The sequence below is a fragment of the Hemitrygon akajei genome, chromosome 16, assembly GCF_048418815.1.
Source record: "Hemitrygon akajei chromosome 16, sHemAka1.3, whole genome shotgun sequence".
NCBI classification, from domain to species: domain Eukaryota; kingdom Metazoa; phylum Chordata; class Chondrichthyes; order Myliobatiformes; family Dasyatidae; genus Hemitrygon; species Hemitrygon akajei.
This window is the reverse complement of record NC_133139.1, coordinates 20502194-20530121: the sequence shown is the minus strand read 5'-3', so window position 1 is coordinate 20530121 and position 27928 is coordinate 20502194. Positions and strand designations below refer to the sequence as shown.

Below are 27928 nucleotides of genomic sequence, written 5' to 3'. Positions count from 1 at the left end.
AAGGAAGCCCTAAATGTCCTGAAAGGTACTATCCAAATACACCTTTTCTATAAGTAGTGTAACATCTTTCAACGAGGGAGAACAGACTCAGTGACCCAAGTGGGCTCCTTCGAGGCCAGAAAAATTCTATGATTTTGAAGTAATTTGGTGGATGTGTGACTGAACTATCGAGAAGCAATACAGTTTCATGTTCTGACCTTCCTAACTTAGACAGATTCCGGAGAGACCGTTTTAAAGACGAGGGTGATCACAGGTCTGCTGCTGGGGCTTTTTGAAGATGACTGTTTGAGTTTTCAGCCAATATTTAACCATCAACCACTGTCAATAAGTGAGCCAATATTCATCTCATTTGCTATTTCAGGGAATAGGCTGGCTGTCACATTATAATCTTGGTGGTAAATAACCCACGGACATGGTAAGTAGTCGTGAAATACTGTAGAAGCATTTCTTCCTTTTTTCTCCTTTGATGACCGGAAAGAACTGCAATCTGTGTCCACACAGGTACTCAGTCGTGTAAATTCATGTGCCTGCGATCCGAGCCAAGAAAGGTACTACTCAGCAAATACAGATCCTGTCTGTGCCTCACGGATCATTATTATTGAGGGGTAATCCTTCTAACACTTTCGAAGGTGGCCAAGCAGGCATCATACACTAGAGCTACCGCACAACATTAGAGCATTTTGTGCAAAATATAACTGAGAGAAAACACGGACTATCCAATAATGTCCATTGTTCTGTAAGTGTTGATTAACATGCTCGCAAGTAACCATGGAGACCTCAAAGAGGCCCTTTCACCTGCTGTCGCTCTAACTAGTTTCAAGCTGTCCAGCATGTGCCTAGCCCCTGTTGATTTTCACAATGCGCAGAGTGAATAGCTGGATAAAGAGAGAAGCTTACTTTCCCATTAATCCAGTAAATGTATATTAACTGGGGTCACTTTAGAGTCACTATTCATGTGCTTTACAAAAAGGTACCAAAAAATAAATCATTTGGCTCCTGTATCTGGTTTTCTGAACTGCATTCACACGGAACAGGGGTCTTCCCCTCTATACACACTTGAAATACTGACTAATGGCCCCCATTGCCTCGATTACAAATGCTAATCTGCTAATTGGAGCATTTGTGGTTTTCCTATTTAAATGTTTTCTGCAATAACTCACTGAAAAGAAAGAAAGATTTGCTTTTTCTTTCCAGCACCTTTCATGACCTCAGAACATGGCAAAAGTGATCCATAGTGAAGTGCTTCATAACACAGTCATTGTTGCAACGGAGGGAAATGCAGCAGTCAACAAGCTTCCATAAACAGCAACACGGTTAACAACCCATTAATCTGCTTTTAGTGATCTAGAATGAGGTTGAAATATTAGCCAACACACTGGGGATAACTCCCCCACTCTTTTTTGAAACATTGCCATGGTATCATTTGCAGAACGTGAATCAGGCTCTAACATCATCGGCTTGTTGTGAAGTTCCTTAACTTTGCAGGCAGCAGTGCAATGCATTACATAATAACATTGATGAAACTGTGGATTATAGTTAAGCATGGATATACATTAAATAGTTCAATTAAATAAGTAGTGCAAAAACAGAAATTTAAAAAAAGTAGTGAGGTAGTGTTCGTGGGTTCAATATCCATTCAGAAATCGGATGTCAGAGGGAAAGAAGCTGTTCTCGAATTGTTGAGTGTGTGGCTTCAGGCTTCTGTATCTCCTACCTGATGGTAACACTGAGAACAGGGCATGTCCTGAGTGCTGGGGGGGCGGGGGGGAATGTCTTTAATGATGGATGCAGCCTTTCTGAGACACCACTCCTTGAAGGTGTCTTGGATACTATGGAGGCTACTGCCCATGATGGAGCTGACAAAGTTTAGAACTCTCTGCCATTTACTCCGATCGTGTGCAGTAGCGCCCTCCCCCCTCACCATACTAGACGGTGATGCAGCCAGTTAGAATGCTCTCCATGGTATATCTGTAAAAAATTGCAAGTGTTTTAGGTGACATACCAAATCTTCTCAAGCTCCTAATGAAATACAGCCGTTGTCTTGCCTTCTTTACAACTGCACTGATAGGTTGGGACTAGGTTACGTCCTCAGAGTTATTAACACACAGGAAGTTGAAATTGCTCACTCTCTCCATTTCTGATTCCCCTATGAATATTGGTGTGTGTTCCTTCATCTTACCCTTTCTGAAATCAGTTCTGTGGCCTTTCTGGCATTGATGGAAGGCTGTTCCTGTGATACTACTCAACTAGCTGGTATATCTCACTCCTGTACACCCTCCCATCACCATCTGGGACAGTGATGAGGCTTCAATTTAATACCTCGTGTATGAAACAACAACTACAACTGCGCATCAATCTCTCAGCATCACACTGGGGCCCCAGCATGGCGACACCCAGTTTCTGGGGTGGGGTAAAAGAAATGCAAAATAGCAAATCTAAGTGCAAAACTTTAAGAATCTTTTAGAACAGTTCTCATCCTTCCCGCGGGTTGGGCGGTGACGTAGAGCCACCTGTAAGATCAGGGTTCGATTCCCGCCGATGACTGTAAGGAGTCTGTACGCTTTTCGCCAGGTGCCCTACTTCCCCCCCCCCCCCCCACACACACACACACTTCCGCCACGTAATGTACAGTCGGGGTTAGTGAGTCACGGTGATGCCCAGCAAAATCCCGTGATTCGATTTAACGCGAAGGACACATTGTATTGTATGTTTCAATGTGCATGTGAAAAGTAAAACTGATCTTTATCTTTAAATCTTTAATCTTTTTTAGGAACATTTGCCTTTGGCCCTATGCTCAACCCGTTCTGTCGCTTAGTGATGCCCAAAGGATGGGGTTCATGAAGATGGTCATTTTTACCCCTTTGGACAGGTGACATCTGTGTTGCCACACATAACAGGGTGGATTTCACAGGGTATCTCCTTCTCACTGCCCATTGCTCAGTACGCAGTGCCAGGTGCTACAAACTGAACCTTATTTCACTAAGACACATCAGGGTTCTCCATCGACTTTCACACAATAGGACACTTCAGTAATGCAGCTTACAGTCGAAGTCACAGACGGTGACCCCACCACCTTCTCCCCTTTTGACTGGACCCTGACACACCAGCTGGCACTGACGAACAGCCCGCTTTAAGTGCCAAGACTCTCCGGAACGGCCCTGAAATCTCTCGCAATTAATTCCTGTGCATTCCTGTGAACAGCTCTGTGCAAAAAAATATATTCGTTGCAGCCTTTCATGGTGAGAGGGTATTTTTTCCATTATCTCTGAATACTATAAATATTGGAGACGGGGGAGGGGGGGGAATAGAATCTGTTGAAGCAGCTGGTTGAAGGTGAGAAGTCATAAAAGAAACCTCAAGCAGTAATTCAGTTGGAGTTGGCAATTCTCTCCAAGCTGCACACACACGCAGTCTATGCCAACAACTCCCTTAGGAGTTTGCAGTGTCTACACACCCAATTATGTTGCGACACTTACTTAACTTAGTCAATACCAGACTTCAGATGATGCATAGCGCAGTAATGTCTTTTTAATCACTGAACTGTACTTTCAGCAGCACTACACCAATTAAAGCATATTCCGGCTCTCAACAAGTCTGCATTGATTTGCTGCTTAATTTTTCTGATTTAAAAAAAATCAATTAGCAATCTGATTCAAATGAAATTTTAGAGGCTCAAATGATCATTGCAGTTGCAACAGGACTATTACACATTTTTTGTTGCTTTGCATTAATTAGCCATCAACTCTACTTCTTCTTCAAGACTGTGTTACCAAATTCTGTCCGCAAATTATTAAAGATTAGTATTTTCCATTCTCCACGGGGTGCTTTAGAACAAGGGATAGATTCAATTAGTTCCATATGTTGCTCACAACCTCTTCATTAACCATCAGTCATCAGTGTGACTCTAAGAACCTTTGGTTTTATGCATTTTCTTTACAGCATCTGATTTTTAAGTGGGGCGGCAGGGAAGGAGAGGGGTGGGTAGTTATGAAAAATTCCTTCCTAACTTTAAGAAGATTAAATCATTTTAATCCTCTCAAACAGTTTGTACAAAAATGGAATTTATTGAATTTAAGCCTTCTTTTCTCAAGTTTCCAAAGGCAGATTGTCCTGAAGGGCCTCTAATAATTCAAATGTGTTTGAGTGAGTGAGCGATTAGATGCAACCTAATATTGAATCACAAATATTTTTCTTTGAATTATTTCTTATTATAGACCAGTCAAAAAAATCCCATTGTGTTGGTCTAGTATTTAGTTACTGCACAAAGACAGCCTAGAAGTGATTATGACCAATGTTAGCAAACTGTAAATGTGCTTGCTTGACATTCCATCACCACTATAGCACAGTGGAGCACCCATTTATTTTCAACGAGTTAACAATTGCACAGAAGTAGCTAACGGAGTTAACTATCCAATACTCTCTGCTGTTGCCTATTTTCAATGCTGACCAACTCTAATGCTCAGAGAGGTGACGGGCCAGGGTCTGAAGTCAATGGGAGGCCTATGTCTTTGGTCACTGTCTTTGTAATGTGCATCAATGGTAGTTGCCGGTTATACACGTGTTTGGACACATTCCGGAATTACATAGCAACTATTAACTTCAGCAACCAATCTTAAGAACTGAACGTGGATTGTAGATTAAATTTAAAATTCAGCCCAGGACAAGTTTCCTGGAGCTGTGGACAGCAGTTAATTGAAAACCAAAATTCATTTTGGGCATCTAGAGTGTGGGTGCTAAGAAGGAGGTGTGAAAATTATATGTAATTCAATGGAAGCATTGTAGAGACATTGTAATGATAAAACTGTCCCTTGATCTTTAGCACATAAAATGCCACATAGTATTGGGTCGAACAGGCCCCTTCCTCCGAAAGAGACTCAATTGATGCTTGTTTTTGTTGAATAAAACACTTCTGCATCCACTAGCTTCAGAGTCTCTCTGGGAACTTCGTTCACGTTACACAGCACATTCCATAGTAATGCGATCACTCGAGTCGAGTATGATGTTCTCCCAAGGGGTCATTCCCTTACTGGAGAATGCCTGTGTGTGGCTTTGTTTAACGTGGGGAGGCTGATGGATGAGCAGCCACCACACGGTCCCTGACAGATCGGGGTCAGGGTCCAGCAGCACAGCATGCAAGACGAATGGGGCTCCCTCGCTGCTGCCCCCTTCTTCCGCATTCACCGCCATCAGTATTCATCTTCCGTCTGCTCCACCATTGAAGTCTCTGTTGGATTGTTCTTTGGGTTCACCCCCTCCCCCCCACCCGCCGCCACCACCACCAGGGGTGACCCTACCAGGAGCGAAACTCTGGTCTGCATCATTCTCGGGATCTCGTGAACTCACAAACCACTCCACCAAGACAAGGTGACGATCCATCAACTGACAGCCCCTGCTCTCGAAACTCTTAAGCCAGAAGGCCTGTTAAAACTCTACGAAAGCCATCACACTGAAACAGCAACTGTGTTTCTCTCTCTCTATATAACCATATAACAATTACAGCACGGAAACAGGCCATCTCGGCCCTTCTAGTCCGTGCCAAACGCTCACTGTAACCACTCTACTTGATGTGATTGAGCAATACCAGCAGCTTCTGCTTCCCTCCCTCCCATTACTGTGTAGTATTTTGCCTTTAATTTTGTATTTACGTACTATTTTTACAACCAACTCTGGTCAGTGGTTCCAGTGACAACTAGCCTGGGTTTAAGACTCATCATACCCTTTGTAGTCAAATGCCTGTCATCCAACTGAGATATAGTGGAGACATAATTGCGTAATCTGTGCTTTTCCCTTTACTTCATTTCAAGGCAATTATTATCTGTTCTTAATTTCCTTCAAACACAACACTTGTCTTGTTTATTCATTCATCGAACATGAACATCACTGGAAGGGCAATGACTATCTATTGCTCATTGTCCCTAAATTGCGAAGCCAGTTAAAAACCAATCATCTATAAAGCAGCTCAGAGAGGGCTGTCAGGTTCTTCTCCAGAAGGGCAGCAGTCGAGCAGATGGGGTTTTATGACAATCTGGTCGTTTTACAGTCACCATAACTGATAAGGAGCTTTTTATTCAGTGTTTTATTTAATTAATTGAACCTGAATTTTCTGACTGCCATAACAGGAATGAAATTTACTTCCCTAGATTATTGGTCCAAGATTGGGGACTGACAATCTCGTAACTACTATGCTACCGTCACAATTGTGGGCTGTGGTGGTTTCCAACACAAGTGAGGAAGAGGGCAAGAAAACGGGGCAAATACACTCAGTGGCCACTTTATTGGGTATACCCGTACATCAGCTCGTCAATGCAAACATTCAATAAGCCAATCATGTGGCATAAAAACCTGACATCAGCTGTGTGTTCCTTTCCTTAGATGCTGCCTAAGCTGCTGAGTTCCTGCTTTGTGTATGTTGCTAATAAGTTCAGTTTTTAGTCAGACCAACCATCAGAATGGGGTGATCTGGTGACTTTGACTGTGCAATGATTGTTAGTGCCAAATGGGGTGGATTAAGTGTCTCAGGAACTGCTGATCTCCTGGGATTTTCACAAATAACAGACTCTACAGTAGTGGTCACCAACCTTTTTAAGCCCAAGATCCCCTCCCTCAGCCTTAGTGAAAGGCAAGATTGACTCCAAATCTATTAGTTACACGCATGCGCACCGGGGCAGAAAAGACCGGAAGTAAAACCCCACAACCCGGAAGTAGAAATAATGTGTAAACACCAGGGGTCACCACCCTTTTTTTTGCACCGCAGACCGGTTTAGTATTGACAATACTCTTGCGGATCGGCCAACGGGGTGGGGGTGTGGGTGTTAAACGCGAGGGGAATATAGCGATACTTGAAGCAAGCTCCTTATGTCCAGTCTATTCTGCAATTTAGTTGACGTGGTTCTCAGCTGCTGTCCCGTTTGCTCATGTTTTTTCCGCTGGAAAAAAAACTCAACGGGTTTGTCTTTCAGTGCAGGGTGCTTGAACTCAGGGTACTGAAGCAGTTTTGAGGGCTTCATTGCCTCATTAGACAGCCTCCGGGCCCAAGCTCCAGCCTCCCGCCCGCCGCCTTGGCCAGGTGCGTCTGTTCCCGTACCGGGGCCGCGGCGGTCACAGTCTGGAGAGAGAGCGACTGACCGAGCGAGGAGTGCATTAGGGCGCGCGCCCGCCCCCCCTGTAGGATCTATCGGCCGACAGAAGTTTGTTTCAGTAGATCGCAGCGAGGTAGCTGCTCTGCTGCTTATGAAACCCTGAGCCCGAATGAGGTCTGTGAATATTTTAGCACTGGGTTCCCCACGAACATTCGGAGTGCTAAACAGGTTCAGAGGCAGCGCCCGTCTGTCGACGCTCCGGGCGGTAGCATCCACACTTCCCGCCGGCCGGTTACCCGAAGCCAACCAATGATCCCTGGCGTGCTTGGGTAATGATCTCGCGTGTATTCAAGTTCAACAGTGGGCGTGACAGGGAATGAGGAAAGGTGCAGCTGACCCATATTGTTTCCTCGCGGCCCGGTGGTTGGGGACCACTGAAGTAAACTGTGTAGTGCAGGGGGGAGGGGGGCTACACACATGCGCACTGGGTGGAAAGAACGGAACTAAAACCCCGCAACCCGGAAACAGTCTCTCATCAGTATTTGTATATTTATTTTTCTTTTTTTGGCATCTACTGGGAAAGCCTCCAAGATCGACTAGTCGATCGCGATTGACGGGTTGACGACCACTACTCTAGAGTTTACAAAGAATAGTGCAACAAATAAAAAAAAATCCAGTGAGTGCTGGTTCTTCGGGTAAAAATGCCTTTTTTAATGAGAGAAGTCAGAGCAGAATGACCAGACTAGTTTAAGCAGACAGAAAGATGACAGTAACTCAAATAACCATCTGTTACAACAGTGGTGTGCAGAAGAGCATCTCTGAATGCACGACCCATCAAAGCTTGAAGTGGATGGGCTACAGCAGCTGAAGAAAACAAAGATCCACTGAGTGGCCACTTTATTAGGCACAGGAGGTATCTAATAAAGTGGCCACAGAGTGCAAATTCCTATTTTATTCATTTGAGTTTTATTTTACATTGTACTGAAATGGTTAATGACGCACGTGCCTGGTGCAAGTGGCGAGAAGCAGCCTGGCATTCAGTTGCAGGAGGGAAAGCATAACGGTTCAATTACTAGATCTGTATCCAGAGAGCTGGGCCAATAATCCAGAGACGTGAGTTCAAAGCCACCATGGCACCTCAGGAATTTAAATCCAAGTAATGAAATAAATCAGCAATTTGAAGACCAGTGACTGTAACCATAAAAGTATTGGATTGTTGTAAAAATCTCATCTGGTTCACTTGCGACTTTGGGAAGGAAATCAGTGTAACTGCATCATGACCTTGTGCCACCTCAGTCTATAAATATTGCCAGTCTTGTCCACACACACGAATGGTTGAAGAGTTTAAATGGAATTGACTGCATCACAGCTGCAGCTGCAGGACTGCATGCATCGAGCTGCATCACTGTCTGGTACAGGAACTGACTGCGGGTCCCTGCAAAGGATTGTGAGGAGTCCTGAGAGGACTTTCGGGGACGCTCTTCCACCCATCAGAGATATTCACCTGGACTGCTGCATTGCAGGACCATCAGCATTGTCAATGATACCTCCCATCCACTCAACAACCCCTTTGACCCCCTATCGTCAGGCAGGAGGTACTGTAGTATTCAGACAGGAGCCGTTAGGATGGGAAGCAGCTTCATCGCCTAGGCCACAAGACTACTGAACTCCCTACCACCGTCCAGGTCTATCACATATGAAGCTCTGGTAGTGTTATACTGCTTACTGTTTTAACGTGCACCTGATCACTTTTAAAATTTATTTGCAGTAATGTTACTCTGTGTGTTGTGTGTGTGAGTTATATGTACTCCATTGTGCACCTCAGTCTGGAGGAACATTTATTTTATTTGGCGTTACACGTGTATACAGATGATGAAAATAAACTGAACTTGAACTTGATAAGAAATTCTGTCTTTACAGCCATTTCAGACCCTCTGCAAATGGTTCATTAAAAAAATGACTCCAGATTGGTAGGAGTGTTTTTTTAATCAATCATTTGCAGAGGGTCTGATTATGTTAGTAGCACTCACTTATTAAATTTATTTACTAAAAGCTAGCTTCCTGTCCCTGTTTTCAGCAGTATCAGAATCAGGGTTAATTTCACTGGCGTGTGTCATGTAATTTGCTGTTGTGCGGCAACAGTACATTGCAATACATAGTAATTAAAAACTGTGAACTACAGTAAGAAGTAGCGAGGTGGTGTCATAGGTTCAATGTCTGATCAGAAATCGGATTTCAGAGGGGGAAGAAGTTGTTCCTGAATCATTGAGTGTGTGCCTTCAGGCTTCTGTACCTCCTCCCTGATGGTAGCAATGAGAAGAGGGCACGTCCTGGGTGATGGGAGTCCTTAATGATGGGTGGAACTATCGTCTTCAGTTACAGGTAAAGTTGGGTGCAGAGACAGAAATGCCAAAATGGATCTGCAGCCATGAACTGTAATTAACAGGCATGGCTGATAAACATAGACCACAAACCTAATCAAACAACCCACAACTGAAAAGAAAATTACTAGAAACTGTTTGTAATTTGTTACATCCTAATTTACCCTTCCACCATTGTCAGATGTAGGTTCATTCCCAATAACTATCCAAGTAACTATAAAAATAGCCTGTAGATCTTTTAAATGTACAATATTGTTCTCGCTGCAATACTGACCAAGGGGATAAATATAAAATATTTTCAGTTTTGAAGGTTATTCTCACTTGCCCCCACACAGATAACCTTATTGCCAACTGCAGCCCCTAGTTACCTCGAGCTGTGACTCTCCCGACAACCTCCAGGATACCATCTGAAATACTGTTTATCAGTTCAGTGATGGACTGGGACGAGTCCCAGCTTTAAAGCACACTGGTTTCGTGAAAGCAAAAGGCTCTATTTTTAACTTAGAGCAACACACATAAAGTGCTGGAGGAACTCAGCAGGTCAGGCAGTACCTATAGAGAGGAATAAACAGTCAACGTTTCAGGCTGAGGCTCTCCATCAGAAATGGTAATATAGGGGGCAGGAGCCAAATAAGAAGGTGGGGGAGGAGAGGGGAAGGATACAACCAGATAGGAGACAGGTGAGACCAGATGAGCAGGAAAGTAGGTGGAGAAGGGGGAAGTGTAAATGAATTAAGAGGTTGGGAGGGGATTTCCCATTCCTATTCTGACATGTCTATACATGGACATGCTGAGGACCAACTCAGGTTAGAGGAGCAACACCTCATATTCTGTCAAGGTAGCCTCCAACCTGATGGCAACTCTAACTTCCAGTAATTTCTAACACTCCCTCCTCTATTTTTTCCATTCCAAATTCTGGTTCTCCTCTCATCCCTTTTCTTCTCCTCACCTACACATCTCCTCCCATTGATTCCTCCCCTCCTCCTTTCCCTTCCGTGGTCCACTGTCTTGTCCTATTAGATTCTTTCTTCTTCAACCTTTACTCCTCATCATCTCCCAGCTTCTTACTTCATGCCTCCCCCTCCCCCCCCCCGTCCAACCACCTTCCCCCTCACCTTGTCTCACCTATTCCCTGTCACCTTATACTCCTTCCTGTGCCCCCCCCCCTTATTCTGGCTTCAGCCCCCTTTCTTTCCAATCCTGATGAAGCATCTTGACCCAAAATGTTGAATGCCTATTCCCTTCCGTAGACGCTGCCTGACCCGCTGAGTTCCTTCAGCATTTTGTGGACATCGCTTTGAATTTCCAGCTTCTTGAGACTGGGTTTAATTTATGTGGGGCTTTTTTGGACACAAGTGTACATTTAATAAAAAGATGGAAACAGGGGAAATAAATTCCAATTTTATTCACTTGTGTTTTATGTTACAGAGTAATGAAGTGGCGAATGATGAAAGCATTGGCACAAAAGGCAAGAAGCAGTCTGACATTCAATTCCAAGAGAGGTATTGAAAATAATTAAACATCTGTAAGGATAAATTTACATGTTTTATGATTGCTTTAAATGAAACAAAAACATGCAAAACAATCATACAGGATTTAACCCATTTTTTCCTGAAATATGAGAAACTCTGCGGAAGCTGGAAATCCAAAGCAACGCACACAAAATGCTGGAGGATCTCAGCAAGTCAGGCAGCATCTGTGGAAATGAACACACAGTCGTGTTTCGAGCTGAGACCCTTCTTCAGGACTGGAAAGGAAGAGGGCAGATGCCAGATTTTAAAGGTGGGGGAGAGGAAAGAGGATAGCTGGAAGTTGACAGGTGAAGCCAGGTGGCTGGGTAAGGTCAAGGGCTAGAGAGGAAGGAATCTGAGAGGAGAGAGAATCGTAGGAGAAAGGGAAGGAAGAGGGGACCTGGGATGATAGGCAGACAAGAGGCCAGTGCAGGGAATAGAAGAAGAGGGGAGGGGGAGGGAATTTTTTTTACCAGAAGGAGAAATTGTTGCTCATGCCAGAAGGTTGGAGGTTACGAAGAGAGAATATAAGCAGTTGCTCCTCCGCTCTGAGAGTGGCCTCATCTTGGCATAAGAGGAGGCCGTGCGCCGACATGTCAGAACGGGAATGGGAATTACAATGTTTAGCCACCAGCAAGTTTTTGTTTGACACATTTTCCCTGGTTTTTTTTGCTTACTTTCCTCAGTAATAAATCTCACCTCTGGTTTGTCATTTTGTATTTTGGGCTGGCACGTTCTCATCTCTAGGCCTAATAATATTTTCGGCAGATGTGCTTACTTCCAGCTGTATGATAGACTTTCTCAATCTCAGTGGAAGACAGAACAGTCATTTCTCCAAGTCGTTTATGTTCTGTTTTTCTTCATTGAATTGAATTGATATTATTTCTTACATCCTTCACATACATGAGTAAAAATCGTTACGTTACGTCTTCATCTAAATGTGCAATGTGCAATCATAGTACATAGTACCTTCATATCTCAGTTGGTTTATTGTCCACAATGCATAGCACTGTGCTCAGGGTTAACTTATTTAGTCTTTCCCATAATAAAAATCACAGATGAAGTCTCATTGAAAGGTGAGATTTTATATGAAACCATAAGACATAGGAGCAAATTTAAACCACTCGATCATGGATGATATTATTCCCTCTCAAATCCATTCCCATGTCTTCTCCCCATATCCTTTGACATTCTTATTAACCAAGAACCTATCAACCTGCACTTTCAATACACCCACTGACTAGGCCTCCACAGTAATCTGTGGTAACGAATTTCACAAATTCAGCACTGTCTAGATAAAGAAATTCTTCCTCATCTCTGTTCTAATGAGATGTACTCTTAATCTGACGGTCTTCCCTCTGGTCCTAGGCTTTCCCACGACCGGAAGTATCTTCTCCTTGTCCACTCTATCTGGGCCTTTCAATATTGAGAATCAGAACCAGGTTTATTATCACTGACGTATGTGGTGAAATTTGCTATTTTATGGCAACAGCACAGAGCAAGTTTAAAAGACTACTGTAAGTTACAATCGGAAATAAATAATGCAAAAGAGGAGCGTTGTGTATTTAACATTTCAATAATATTTGAGTAATCTTGTATATATATTGTTGGATTAAAATATTCTTGTTTATTTAAATTAGTTATGGATTATATTTAAAAATATTTAATGGCATACATCATCATGCCACCACATGCTACGTGCATCCCTCGCTTAAAGTAAAAGACAAAGTTACACCTGTATTTTTGGACTCTCGTGTATTTCTTTGAACTAGTTTAATGTCTTGATGTTAGAAAACAACAAGAAACAATGAGGTGGTGTTCATGGACTGTTTGGAAACCTGATCTTCTAATCTAACATTTGGTAGGCTTGGATGGGATTCCACACTACCCCAGCCCCCCTCATCATCTTCTGAATTCCAGTGAGTACAGGCCCAGAGCCATCTTATAATGACATAGGAGGCCATGGAATCCATCAGATCAGTGCCTGCTCCTATTAGTTCCAATCTTCTGCTCTCAATTCCCTGTACCCCTGCAATTTACTCTCTCTCTCAAACATGCCTATTAGCATCCCTTTGTTTTTTTGCCATTAACCTATAATGAGGGGTAATTTACAATGGCCAATTAACATATCAGCATGTCTCTGGGAAGTGCGAGGAAACCAAAGGGCCCTGAGTAAACCTAAGCATTTGCGGAGAGAACTTGAAGAGCCCCGTGCAGACAGAAACCAAGGGCAGAATCGAACCCAGATCCCTGGAGGTAGGATTCTGGAGCACTAACTTCTGCAACATCGTCAAGTTTGCCATGATTTAATGAGAGAGCACTGTCATAAATAACTCATACAAATCAAAGCAAATAAAAATCAAAAGGAAGAGTAGGTAGAGTGCTTGTTATTCCAGCACTAAATTACGCAGTAAATGCAATATAGGCAAAGGCTGGGCCACTGCCCTTGAGCACTTTGGACTCTAAGGAAGAATATTCTGGCAATAAAGTGAGTGCAACAAAGCTCACCAGCTCGATTCCTGTGCTCAGTCCTATGAGGAGATATTAAGCGAACTGGGACTATGCTGCCTTGAGACGAGAAGAATGAGAGGGGAACTCAATAAGGCATGCAGAATTCTTATGGGATTTGACAGAGTAGAACAGTACAGCCCTATACAGGCCCTTCGGCCCACAAACTACTCCTAGATCAATCTAACCCTTCCCTCCCACATAGGCCTCCATTTTTCAATCATCCACTGTGCCTATCCAAGTAGTTCTTCAATGTCCCTCATGTATCTGCCTCTACTACCAGCCCGGGCAGTGTATTCCATGCACCCATCCTCTCTGTGAAAGAAACATTCCTCGGACATCTCCTCTATACTTTGCTCCAATTACCCTCAAAATACGTTCTGTCATTGCCATTGCCACCCTGGAAAAGAGGAGCTGGCTGTCACCTCTTTCAAGTTGTCTCTCAATCTTCTTTGCTCCAAAGACAAAAGCCCTAGCTAGCTCAACCTTTCCTCAGAAGTCCTGTTCTCTAATCCAGGCGGCATCCTGATAAGTCTCTCTCACAATATGTCAATTGTGATGGACTCTCTCCATCACAGGCAAAGTCCCCCCCCCCCCCCCCCCCCCCGCTGTCATCACTGATCATGTTTACAAGGAGTGCTGCCACAAGAAAGTAGCATCCCTCAAGGACCTCCATCATGCTCTCTTCTTGTTACTACCATCAGGCTGGAGGTACAGGATCTTTAGATCCTACAACACCAGTCTGAGATACAGTTATTGCCCTCCAACAGTCAGACTCCTGAACCAGGATGAATAACATCACTCACCTCAACAATGAACTGACGCTACAATCTCTGAACTCACTTTCAACGACACTACAATTCATGTTCTCAGTATTATTTACTTATATATAATTTGTACGATGTCTTCTTTTGCACATCAGTTGTTTGTCAGACATTGTTATTTACAATTTTTCATAAATTGCATTGCATTTCTTCATTTTCCTATAAACGTCTGCAAGAAAATGAATCTCAAGGTGACAACTGTATACTTAGCCAATAAATTTACTTAGAACTAAAGCTTCCACATCCTTCCTACAATGAGGTGACTAGAACTAAACACAGTACTCCACAGGTGGCCAAACCAGAGATTTATATGGAGCTGCAACATTACCTTACGGCACTTGAACTCATTTCCCCACCTAACAAAGGCCAACACACCACACGCCTTCTTAACTACCCTATCAACTTGCGTGTTGACCTTGAGGAGTCTATGGATTTGGAGCCCAAGATCTCTCCGTTCCACCATACTAATTAACTTTGTACTCTGCCATCAAGCTTGACCTTCCAAGGTGCGCCACTTTGCACTTTTCTGGGTTGAACTCCATCTGCCAATTCTCAGACCAACAGAGCATCCTATCAACGTCCCTTTGTAACCTTGAACACCCTTCCACACTATCCCCATCACCACCAACCTTGGTGTCATCTGCAAACTTACTAACTCACCCTTCCACTTCCTCATCTAAGTCAGTTATAAAAATCACAAAGAGCAGGGGTCTCGGAACAATGCTAGTCACTGACTTCCGGGCAGAATACACTAAGTTCAGGGGTGTTGTTTCCCCTGAATGGGATATCTAAAACCTTTCTGAATCTAAGGGGGGGGGGGCAGATATTCAGAGCAAAGTTGACAAAAGATGTGGCTGGTCACAACTCAAAGAGCACAGACTGTCAAAAGTGTTGTAAGACTGGAGGAAACTCACACGGTCACGGAGAGAACAGACAAAGCTGATAAAAAAGTTCTTAAATCTCTATAAACTTTATAGACATTGAAGCATACAGTGGAATGTACTGGTTGCATTAACAACCAACTCACCCGAGGGTGTAGACGGGGGAAGCACGCAAGTGCCACCAAACACACTGGCGCGAACATAACATGCCCATAATGCTACTTGTGGGCATTACAAGGAGAGTAAGCAATAAGACCGCACAAGGCTTTGAAAATCTGGAAGAGCATTTAAAATCTTGGCACTAGTTGTCTAGTTGCTAGTGAAGGTGATTAAGGACATGGGTGATGATGAATGGTACTTGATGCAAGCCAAGTAGGAATTCAGGCTTATGAAGGGTATAGGAGGCCACCCAGGAGAACATAAGACATGAAGCAGGCATGCACATCCCAAAGGCATGCTGGTAGGTTAACTGGCTATTGTAAATCACTTTTAGTACGGGGGGTTGGCCAGAGTATTATAGGAGAGATGATGGACATGTGACAGACAACAGGCTACAGTGAACTCAGTGGGGGAATGGGCCCGATGAGAATGAGCTGAGAGCTGGCACAGATTCAATGGGCCAAATGTTCTCCTGCTTTGTCATGAGAAGTTTTTTTTTGTTCCTTTCGCTGTTAAAGGCCAGACATAAAATCAAGCAATTGTTGCTTTAAGGGGGAAATGATGAGGCCACTGTGCATCTGGCATCTGCTGCAACACAATAAACCTCTTTTACTATCGTCCATTTCACTTCAGGTTCCTAATTCCTTCTTGGGATACCTCAATAAAATGTCTTTCTGACAGTGACAATTCCTTGGGAAAAAAGCATTGACACCTCTACCTTCAGTCACTCTATTGTCTGCAATTGTGTATGGATTACAGACATCATTTTCATCACAGTCCAATATTGGATGCTCCAACCAGGTGCGCTACACACTCAAAATTGGTGCCAAGCTGTTAAATGGCATGGGATTGAGCAGTTGTGATTATTCAGAACCGTATAATTCATGCTGGCGTTACTTACTGCTCCTCAAACTCCATCCATGAACCATCTTTCCTGAAAGATTATCACTCATCTTTCCTGAAACTAGGGAAACAATGGAGATGATTAACGCTGCGATTCTAAAGTTGGTGTTAACACAGTCAAGAACTTACCTCTTGGTCTTTCCTTTCATAGCTTTGAGAAGCTGTTTCTCTAGTAACCACACTTCAAAAGTGACTCCGTTGGCTTCTAATCAGTTGGGCTGAACCGTGGCAAAGAAGGGGACTGCATAGAGATTAGATTCGCTTTATTTGTACATCGAAACATCAAAACATGCAATGAAGTGCGTCTTTTGCGTCAATGACCAGCACAGTCCGAGGATTGTGCCGAGGGCAGAAAGCGAGTTTCGCCACACTCCTGGCACCAACCTAGCAGGCCCACAACTCACTTATTCTACTCTTAAGAATATGTCTTGGGGATGTGGAAGAAAACCCAGCACTCAACGAAAGCATCGGCAGCTTTGGGGAGAATCCACGAGCTTCTTACAGACAGCGACAGGAATTGAACCCGATCAGTGATGGCATGTGTTGCGTTAACTGCTACACAACCATGCCACTGGTGCAAGTCCTTCTCCCTTACAGATTTCAAGCTTTCTGATTAACACTATCTGACTAACTAATATAATGCCAGCTGAGTTTCTTCCCCAAAAATCTGATCATAGCGTTTACCAAAAGACTGTAAAAGCATTAACCTGTTGAAGGTACAACCTTTCCACCAAATGGCTGTAGATGAGCATAGCTCCATGAACTCCTCTCCATCTGGTAGAATTTACAGTGGAGAATAGTCTACTGAGAAAAAAAAACTCACATTTACGTACCACCCTTCCAGTCCTCAGTTCTTCATCCAAAATGCCTCAGAGATAATTAACTACATATGAGTTACTGTTATTACTGTCAGCTGTGCCTACCTCAGGATACCGATCAACCTGTTTTTGTAATTCTGCCCGGGGAGATCACCATCAAAAGCCATCCCGATCTGGAGCCAATGGAGAAAGCAGGACCCCACGGTCACCAGATCTACCTCTTTACATTCCTGAGTGGAGTGGGATGGCAGCCATTGGAATGTGCTTATTTTATAGTCTAAAAGATTATTACATTTGTATAACTTCTTTTGTCATTTTTCAAGACTTTCCAAATCACTCTCTAGCCTACAAGATACTTTTGAAGTGCAGCCATTGCTATAACATATGCAAATGATAGCAATGATTTTATGTAAATAACAGGGGGAGTGAGCCATTCAGCCATCAGGCGCAGTCTGCTCTTCAGTAAGTTCATGATCTTGGCTTCAGCTCCACTTATCTGCCTAATTCCCAAAACTATTAAATCCTTGTAGTATCCATGTATCAATCTCAATGTACAATATTTCATCACCATAACCTTCTTTCCTTTTGCCTTTGTATACGTTCTCCTTTGTTATCAAATAGTCACTGTGAGATACAGCACAGCAATAGACCTTTAGCCCACTACATCTATGCTAACCATTAACTATTCCTTTACACTAATCCTACATTAACCACAGTTTTTAATCACCCCACATTCCTATCGATTTCTTTCAGATTCTACCACTCGCTAACATATAAGAGCAATTAACGTACTAAACTGTACATCCTTATAATGTGGGAAGAATCGCATTCAGGTTTAATATCACCAATATATGTCATAAAATTTGTTGTCTTTGTGGCAGCAGTACAATGCATTACATAACGATAGATAAAAATGTGAATTATATTAAGTATATATATTAAATAGTTACATTAAGTAAGTAGTGCAAAAATAAAAATACAAAAAAGTAGTGAGTGATGTTCATGGGTTCAACGTCCATTGGGAAATCAGGTGGCAGAGGGGAAGAAGCTGTTCCTGAATGGTTGAGTGTGTGCCTTCCGGCTCCTATACTTCCCTCCTGATGACAGCAATGAGAACAGGGCATGTCCTGGGTGATAGGGGTCCTTAATGATGGACGCCGCCTCTTTGAGGCATCACTCCTTGAAGATGTCCTGGATACTACGGAGGCTAGTGCCCATGATGGAGCTGACTAAATTTACAACTCTCTCCAGCTTATTTCAATCCTGTGCAACTGCCCCTCCCCCATACCAGACCAATACCTGAACAAAATCCACACAAGCACAGGGAGAAAGTGCAAATTCCACACAGACGGCACCAGAGGTCAGGATTGAACCCTCGTCTCTGGTACTACAATGCCGCAGCTCGACTGGCTGTGCTGCTGTTTCAGTATAATTCACCTCTGGGTGCTAGTGAGTTCTATATTCTCAATAAACGAGGCCCTACCCATGTAGCCTTAACCCAGTCCCTGCAGGAGAAAGAAAAGAGTGAATTAAAAAAAAAGTTTTTCCTCACAATGATTCACCTTAAGTATAAATTACAGCATTGTTAAATGTCACCTTTACCACACCAGATACAAAGCTCTTGAACATTGCTTTGACAAAGGTCCTCAAGGATGTAACTTAGAAGAGAGTGCAGGTTAATCTCTCGCCAGCAAAACTGTGAGACTCTAGTTCAGCAAATTAATGCTGGCCATGCTCCCCGATAGCCTCCAGCTAACTACAGATAGGAATGTAAGATCTCCTCCGCAAGCCATGCCAAACTTGTCAGCCTATCTCCAGAGGTTTCCCGGCCTGTGTTATGTAAACACACCACGCTCTTATCAAAACATAAAAAGGAAGAGCTGATTCCCACATGAAAGGACTGCTTCCCAGTGTTCGCCACCGCTGTAGCAGTCAATGTGTTTAGTAACTACAATCAGGAGTAGAGTGGTGCTCTGCCATCATTATTCAGTGCAGTCTCTGGCTGCCTGAAGTGGCCGGGGCTGTCTTCAGCCAAGTGTTCCTGACAGGTGGCTGTTGCACACTTGACATCAGGTAATGAGAATGTGGTTGATAATTATGTTCTTTTATATGGCTGAGAGGGTTTTTTAGAGACCAATTGATTTCCAGTGGACTGCGTGGGTTGCCCTTAATGAGACAACCCAATCAATGAATGGTTTTTACTTTTGCTGCTTGATCCAGCTGATTCCTCATCTCTTGGCAGTGCTTAGGATGCTGCAACATCCCAAAATTTCCCAAAGGCCCTGCAGACTGGCTAATGGCCAGTTATGTTAGTAGAGGAACTCACATTGTATTTTCAGTACATGTGTGTGTATACAGCACTGTGTAAAACTCTTAGGCACGCAGCTATAGCTAGGCTGTATAAGACTTTTGCCCCGTACTGTAGTAATTTTATGTATTGCACCGTACTACTGCCACAAAAAAGAACAAAATTCATGACATACGTGAGTGAGGATAAATCGGATTCTGATATGGGTCTCTGTTGTGGACTGAGAGTGGGAAGGAGGGCAGGGAGAGGGCAATCATGGTAGGGAAAAGGGGAAGGGAGAGGGGAGGGAGCGGGAAGCACCATTGAGATATTGTGTAATGATCAATAAACCAATTGTTTGGAATCAAATGACCTTGCCTGGTGCACCCACACCTGGCACTCCTTCTCTGCCACCTGTCCCACATCCCTCCCTCAGAACTCCACCCTCGTCATTCCCAAAATCCTTTGCTCTCGCCAGACTTACAGACTTCCTCTCCTTTCCACATTGACAAATACAGTACTGTTAGGAACTCTCAGGAACCCTCATTACATATGTGCCTAGGATTTTTGCACAGCATTGTACAGTGGAGTATCGCCCAAACTCTACCCCTACCTCAGCTTACCTGCTGCTTAAACATTCACCTAATATCCAGATTATCCCTCTGTATTCTTGTCCAGCCATTCCTGCTGCACCCTCTATAAGTCCAAGTCTAGTAAGGATGTCAAAGGTTACAGAAGAAAGCAGGAGGTTGGGGTTGAGAGGGAAAATAAATCAGTGGTGATCAGATGGTAGAGCAGGCTCAATGGGCCGAATGGCCTTATACTGATTCTATTGTCTTATGGTGATGGACGTTCCAATTACACACCACCTCTGTGCTCACTGACTCACACTGGCTGCCTGCGAAGCAAAGTGGCCATTTGAAAATTCTCAATCTGGTTTTCAGTTTAATCCACAGTCCTTCTCTCTTTGAATTCCTGAAATCCTCCAAGCCTCTAAGACAGGGGTTTGTAACCTGGGGTCCACGGACTCTACAGTTAATGGTAGGGGTCTAAGGCATAAAAAAGGTTGGGGACCCCTGGTCTAAGATACCTGCAGCCCTCCAGTTCCAGTCCAAACACAGACCCTCACCACTGAAGGCCACAACTGGTCACCAAATCCCTGCCCTCTGAGACCCCCTCCCCAGATCTTTCATGCATTTATTTATTGATTGATTGAGGTACAGTGCAGAATAGGTCTTTCGAGACATGCTGCCCAGCAATCCCCCTATTTAATCCTATCCTAATCACGGGACAACTTGCAATGACCAACTAACCTACGAACCAACCGGTATGTCTTTGGACTGTGGGAGGAAAGTGGAGCACCCAGAGAAAACTCTTGCTGCCATGGGGAGAATGTACAATCTCCTTACAAGCAGTGGCGGGAATAGAACCCTGGTCACTTGTACTGTAAAGCATCTAGTTCTCTTTCCTCTTTTGTACCTTAGAACCCAATTCACTGAACCTTCCATTAAGAATTATCGTATCTTGCTGTATGTGGCTCAGTTATCAAATTTGGATTAATTATACATCTGTGAACTCAGTCAGATGTTAACAAGACAGGCTGTGGTTGCCATTGTTTGTAATAGAACCAATAATCCATGGAACATAAACAGAATTACTTTACTGCCTTTAATGAGGCTGACCTCAAACGGATGCAAAGCGTGTAAGGAGGTATGTTTACAGATAAGTATGCAGTTGTTGATTAACAAGATTTGCAAACCATCAAGTACTTCTAAGTCTTCAAATTTAAAAGAAAGCAGCATGAACGACTTACCAATACATATTTTAATCTAATCAATATTTTTATAACGACTTCAATTTTTTTTACTTTCCTTTGTACATGTTTAAAATGAAATGTCCTATATAAACTTGTCACATTGTGGTTACACCTTTTTTGATAGTGTTGGCATTCTTTATAGTACCACTGACAGCCCTTGTCTTATAGTCGTCCAGATAGTATTATCATATCTCATCGCAGAATTCACAAATCGCAACCCAAACTTTTGAGATATGGAGTAAAATCTGCTCTCAGATGTGAAAAAAGTAAATTAATAGACAAGGACACAAACACGAGAAAATCTGCAGATGCTGGAAATTCAAGCAACACACACAAAATGCTGGTGGAACGCAGCAGGCCAGGCAGCATCTATAGGAAGAAGTATAGTCGACGTTTCAGGTCGAGACCCTTCGTCAGGACTTCATTTATAAAAACAAGGAATTATTTTACTTTAACTCACACTTCTTGAAGTCAGAGCAGAAGATGTGGCAACACATTAGGGAAAATCATAATACATACATTTTTCCAGGAATGCAAACTCACCACAATGGTAGCTTGTAGAGTGACTTTCATACAGGCTCAGTGTTCAAATGCCACAGTGCCCTCAGTTCTCACCATGGACACGATGCCTAAAATATCCTCTTTTTAAGGTGACTCAAATGTTCTAACAAGTCATGTTCCAATTTTGCATTCAATTTTCTCAAGAATGTATTGAAATGAATTGAATTGACTTTATTTCTTACATCGTTCACGTACACGAGGAGCAAAAATCTTTTACCTTACGTCTCCGTCTAAATGTGCAATGTGCAATCATAGTAATTTATAATAAATAGAACAGTCAATGTAACATAGAAATACACTCAGATCAGCGTGAGTTAATCAGTCTGATGGCCTGGTACAGGAAGCAGTCCCCGGAGCCTGCCGCTTTTATGCAGCGGTACCGTTTCCCAGACGGTAGCAGCTGGAATAGATTGTGGTTGGGGTGACTCGGGTCCCCAATGATTCTTCAGGCCATTTTTTCACACCTGTCTTTGTAAATGTCCTGAATAGTGGGAAGTTCACAACTACAGATGCGCTGGGCTGTCCGCACCGCTCTCTGCAGAATCCTTTGATTAAGGGAGGTACAGTTCTCATACCAGGCAGTGATACAGCCAGTCAGGATGCTCTCAATTGTGCTCCTGTAGAAAGCTCTTAGGATTTGGGAGCCCATACCAAACTTCCTTAACTGTCTGAGATGAAAGAGGCACTGTTATGCCTTTTTCACCACACAGCTGGTGTGTACAGGCCACGTGAGGTCCTTGGTGATGTGGACAAAAATGGAGTATAAAGTACAAAAATGGAGGCAGAATTTATGAATTGAATGGTTGTTCATCCTCAATGATAGCTTGGTGTAGCATTCAGATCCCAAGTTAACAGGGCTGAGCCTACAGAGTGGCTGCTGGTCAGGTACATACTCTGGCAAAACATTTGGTTCTGGATCAGCTTGTGTCAGTCTTTATTTATTTTATTTTTTTTAAATTTGAGTCAATTTCACTCAGACTCTGGATTGGAATCTTTGTTAGTTAAGTTACTTAGCAGAATGCAGATGAGGGACTTGACCCAAATTGTGAAGGTTATTTTAAGATGTGAATTGCAAATTTGTCTTATCTTCTGCAGCTCAAGGCTGTGTTAGACAGAAACTTCGGTGTCAGGGCAGAGAGCGATCCTTGGCAAGGGAATGGACAAAAAATGGTGCTCAGGATCAAAGAGTTTTTTTTCCTAAACATTGACTTTAGGTCTCCCTTGGTGCCATAGTCAGCAAGCAACTATCCAGCACCTACTTACACTGTCTATGCTTATTTTCTTCTTTAAGCTAATCTTTACACTTTACACTAATCTTATTTTGTTCTTCCTGCATTTCCATCAACTTGCCCTAGATTCTACATATATTGAGGTTAATTGCTACTGTAAAAATTGATCCAGTAACCGGAAGTCGTCTGGATATGGGAGGAAACTGGAGCACCCAAGGGGTTACCTGGAGGATGTGCCAACGTCAAAGAGGCAGTACCAAAGGTCAGGATTGGACCCAAGTTGCTGGAACTGTAAGACAGCAGCTCTGCCTTCTGTACCATTGTGGCTGGGCCAGGTTACGATGGGCCGAGGTAATCTTGAAAGCACTAGAGTTTTTGTGAGTTGTTCTCCTCGGAGTGGAGATTTAGTCGTGATTTACAAGATCAAGATGGACCTAGATAGGCTAAGTAGGGTGAAATTCATTCTGCTAACTAACAGTTTGAGGGCCAACAGTTTCAATGGCGCAGCTGGTAGAAGAGCTGCCTCATAGCCCCATGCAGTCTGGGTTGTATTCTGACCTCCAATGCTGTCTGTGTGGAGTTTGCATGTTCTCCCTATGGTCACATGGGTGCTCCAGTTTTCTCTCACGTCCCCAACACATCCTGGTCAATAGCTTCACTGGCCTCCGTAAACTGTCACTTGTGAGTAAACAAGCAGTAAAATCTAAAGGGGTTGATGGGAAAATGGGAAGGATAAGTGGGATGAGTGTAAACATTTGTGCAAAAAGGCGTTTAATGGTGAGCATGGTCTTGATGGGCTGAAGGGCCTTTTCCCATCTGTATCCCTCAGTGATTGTGTGATGGGCAAAGCTTGCAAGGGGGGGATGGGTGAGCAGTGATTATGATCTGAACTTACTGCAAGTAAAGCTCAGTCAGGGCTTTTAAAGGGAAAGGGGATAGCCTCTGGTAAGAAATAATTTAAAGGACTATGAGGAGAGAGTGGAATGGGACTAATGAGATTACTCTGAAAGGATCTGCATGATCTCAATTTCCTAAATGAACTCCTTCTGCGCCAGAATAATTCTAAGAGTTGGGAATATCTCCCTGGTGGCCAGTCTAATATTTAACTTGAAGTCAACATTGCTAAAACATGAGGTTCTGCAGATGCTAGAAACCTTGAGAAACACACAAAATGCTGGAGGACCTCAGCAGGTCAGACAGTATCTATAGAGGGAAATGAACAGTCAATGTTTCGGACCAAGACCTTTCTCTTTTGTATTCCTAAATCAAATTATCTGCTCATCACCATAGTGCTACTTGTGTGAGCTTATTATGCACAAATTGGCTGACGTGGTTCCTACAACAGGAATAGTATTTCACTGGCAACGCAGCATCTTGGATGTGATCAAGCTGGAAGTCCCTATATTAACGCCAATCCCGTTAGGTACTTTGATCACGGTCACAGTTGTAATGCAAGGAACATAGCAGCCAAAAATCCCAAAGATCCCAAAAATTCTTATCAAGAAACAAACAGAAAATCTGTTTTAGTGATGAGGAATGAGCTATAAATAATAACCAAAAGAGCATGCAAAAACTCTTACCTTTTAGAATAAAATGCCACACCTGCAGAACTACAGCTTAGAAGTACCAGCAAAGATAACTGTGCTTCTAATATAAAGCTAACATCTACAGCCTTTGGGTTCAGAGGCAGAGTACTGAACAGAAGCAAATTCTGTAAGTTATGTTAGCTAGATTATGTAAGCTGCAGAGGGTTGTAAATTTAGTCCACTCCGTCTTGGATACTAGCCTTCAAGGACATCTTCAAGGAGCAGTGTCTCAGAAAGGCAGTGTCCATTATCAAGGACCTCCAGCACCCAGGGCATGCCCTTTTCTCACCTTTACCATCAGGCAGGAGGTATAGAAGCCTGAAGGCATACACTCAGCGATTCAGGAACAGCTTCTTCCCCTCTGTCATCCGATTCCTAAATGGACAATGAACCCTTGAACACTACCTCACTTATTTTTTTATAGTACTTCTGCCTTTTGCACGATTTTTAATCTATTCAATACACATATACTCTGATTGATTGACTGATTTATTATTATAATTTTAGTTTGTGTTTTTTCTCTGCTAGATTCTGTGTTGCATTGAAATGCTGCTGCTAAGTTAACAAATTTCACGTCACATGCTGGTGATAATAAACCTGATTCTGATTCTAAGGTATCTCCTTCACATGGACGTGTATCACCTTCTGATTTAGTTGTTTGTCTTTAGTTGAACTAGTAAAAAGAGGAAAGGCAGTGTTCATTATTAAAGACTCTCATCATGCAGGACATACCCTCTTCTCACTGTTCCCATCAGGAAGGAGGTACTGAAGCCTGAAGCCACACACTCAGCGATTCAGGAACAGCTTCTTCCCTGCTGCTAACCGATTCCTAAATGGACATTGAACCCTTGGACACTACCTCACTTTTTTGAAATATGGAGTATTTCTGCGTTTTGCTTGTTTTTTAATCTATTCAATATACGCATACTGTAGTTTATTCATTATTATTTTTTTCCCTCTTCTATATTATGTATTACATTGAGCTGCTGCTGCTAAGTTAACAAATTCCATGTCACATGCCGGTGATAATAAACTTGATTCTGATTCTCTTTCAAATAAATGCTTCATGCCTTTCTTTTCCTGTAAAATTTTCCAGGAAGAGCATAAAAGAACTTCAAAAAATGTTATTCTTATTTATTTTTGAAATTAAACTTTTAACAAGGTGTCAGTGGTGCTTCCTTAAGCACTCTGCTTAGCAAGGTGGAAACTGGCCCAGAGTTTACAATTAAGATTTGAGCTTTTGATGACAAAGGGAAAATGCCTTCCTCTGGCTCTGTCATTCATCATCTCACTCAGAAATCCCATAAAAGTTTTATGAGCGATGTCAAAAAAAAACATTTGCAAACCACAGTTAAAGCACGTTGTCAGTGGGTGACTCCAGCCCTCCACTCAGGCCCATCAAAAACCTCATTGTGCAGAGGCCACAACTCTCTAGTCGTGTATCACTCCCTGACTGCAAGAACAGTGCTACGACATTTTCACTTTGCTTCTCTTTATTTTCTCCCCTCCCAACAATTTGAAATTATAAACAGAGTCTCCATTATTTTGGGCAGCAACAATTCTGCTGCAGACTTTTGTACCTCCTCCAGATCCATCTTCTCTTTCTTTGCTTGTCTCATTACATCTGCTGCTTGCTCCCTCCCTTCTTCATCTCCTCAGTGTGTTTAACGTCCACCGCCTTCCACTCAATGCAAGATCTTCTCTTTTGTTCCATTCAATCCTTGCTTTTATACTCCCTTTTTATATTCTTGATATTTTCCAGTTCTTATAAGATAACACAGACTCCTACATTGGAATACAAATTCATTACCAACTTCTGTACAGTAAAAGCAAACACGAGGAAATCTGCAGATGCTGGAAATTCAAGCAACACACACAAAATGCTGGTGGAACGCAGCATCTCTAGGGAGAAGTACAGTCGCCGTTTCTGACTGTACTTCTTCCAAAACGTCAACAGTGCTTCTTCCTATAGATGCTGCCTGGCCTGCTGCGTTCCACCAGCATTTTGTGTGTGGTTCTGTACAGTAAATGTGCCTGGAATGTATGCTGCCTCAGGCTCCATTTAACCTATTCAATTACCATATTTCCTACAAGCATCTAGGGTTGAGCTTCCACTCTATTAACTTGATTTTTCTCTCTCCACAGATGCTGCCAGACCTGCTGAGAGTTTCCAGCATTTCCGCTCATTATTATTCATGAGATAACTAACAGAATAGCAGACTACAAAACACACAACCATTGTCTGTAAGGAGCTTTTACGTTGTCCCCGTGACCATGTGGGTCTTCCTCCAGGTGCTCCAAGTTTCCTCCCACAGTCCAAAGACCTACAGTTTGGTGGGTTAATTGGTCATTGTAAATTGTCCTGTAATTAGGCTAGGGTTAAATCGGGGGTTGCTGGGCAGTGTGGCTTGAAGGATTAGAAGAGGCCCTATTCTGCACTGTATCTCAATAAATAATTAAATTAATACCATCCCTGCTCTAAACCCCATTCTTGCTATCAAAAGCTTTAAACAACAAATAAAACACAGAACATAGAAAATCCACAGCACATTACAGGCCCTTCGGCCCACAATGTTGAGCCATGTAACCTACTCGAGAAGCTGCCTAGAATTTCCCTACCGCATAGCCCTCTATTTTTCTAAGCTCCATGTATCTATCTAAGAATCTCTTAAAATTCCCGATTGTATCCACTTCCACCATCTTTTCTGGCAGTGCATTCCCTGCACCCACCACTCTCTGTGTGAAAAATTGGCAGGTAAAGTCCAGGAAAGCTCAGCTGTACCTAGAGGGTAGGAGAATAATGAAGGAAGAAGTAGCCCTATTAATCAGAGGAGGCAAAGGGTATAGGTATGGTGTCTACTTAAAATTTTGTGACCAACATCATAAAGAAAGGTAGACGGTGCCAATACTGTGTGAAATACTGGATGGAAGAATCACAGTAACAGGGGAACCAGTAAGGGGTTTATCGCCCTTGAAAATGGATGAATTACCAGACCCAATGAAATATGTTCCAGTCAGTTAAAAGAAGCAAGGGAGGAAATTACAGCATCTTTGATTAGATTCTTTTTAAATCCTCTGTCTGCAGAAGCGATACCAGGGCACTGGAGGACAGCTGTTGCTTAAAAAGGGAAGGATAAATTAAATGAACACTTATGGGCCAGTTAGTTTAACTCCATTGATGAAGAAGTTACTGGAATCAATTCTCGAAACCTTCATTAACAAGGCACAGATTATTCATGGATAGCCAATGTTGAATTTCTTGCCGTTTGTGCGACTTGGTTTTTTTTGTGCCAGAGGGGGTTTGGAGTTTGATGCTCTCATTGGTGTCGGCACTATTTGCTCTTCGTGCATGGGGAGGGGTATTGATGCTCTTGTTGCCACTTGG

General features: G+C 42.9%; 1 protein-coding gene across 2 annotated transcripts in view; it reads right to left on the bottom strand.

Moving 5' to 3' along the window:
• Window positions 1-27928, bottom strand: part of LOC140739808 (ephrin-A5-like) — a 442905-nt gene that overhangs the window by 221297 nt on the left and 193680 nt on the right. The window lies entirely within an intron of this gene.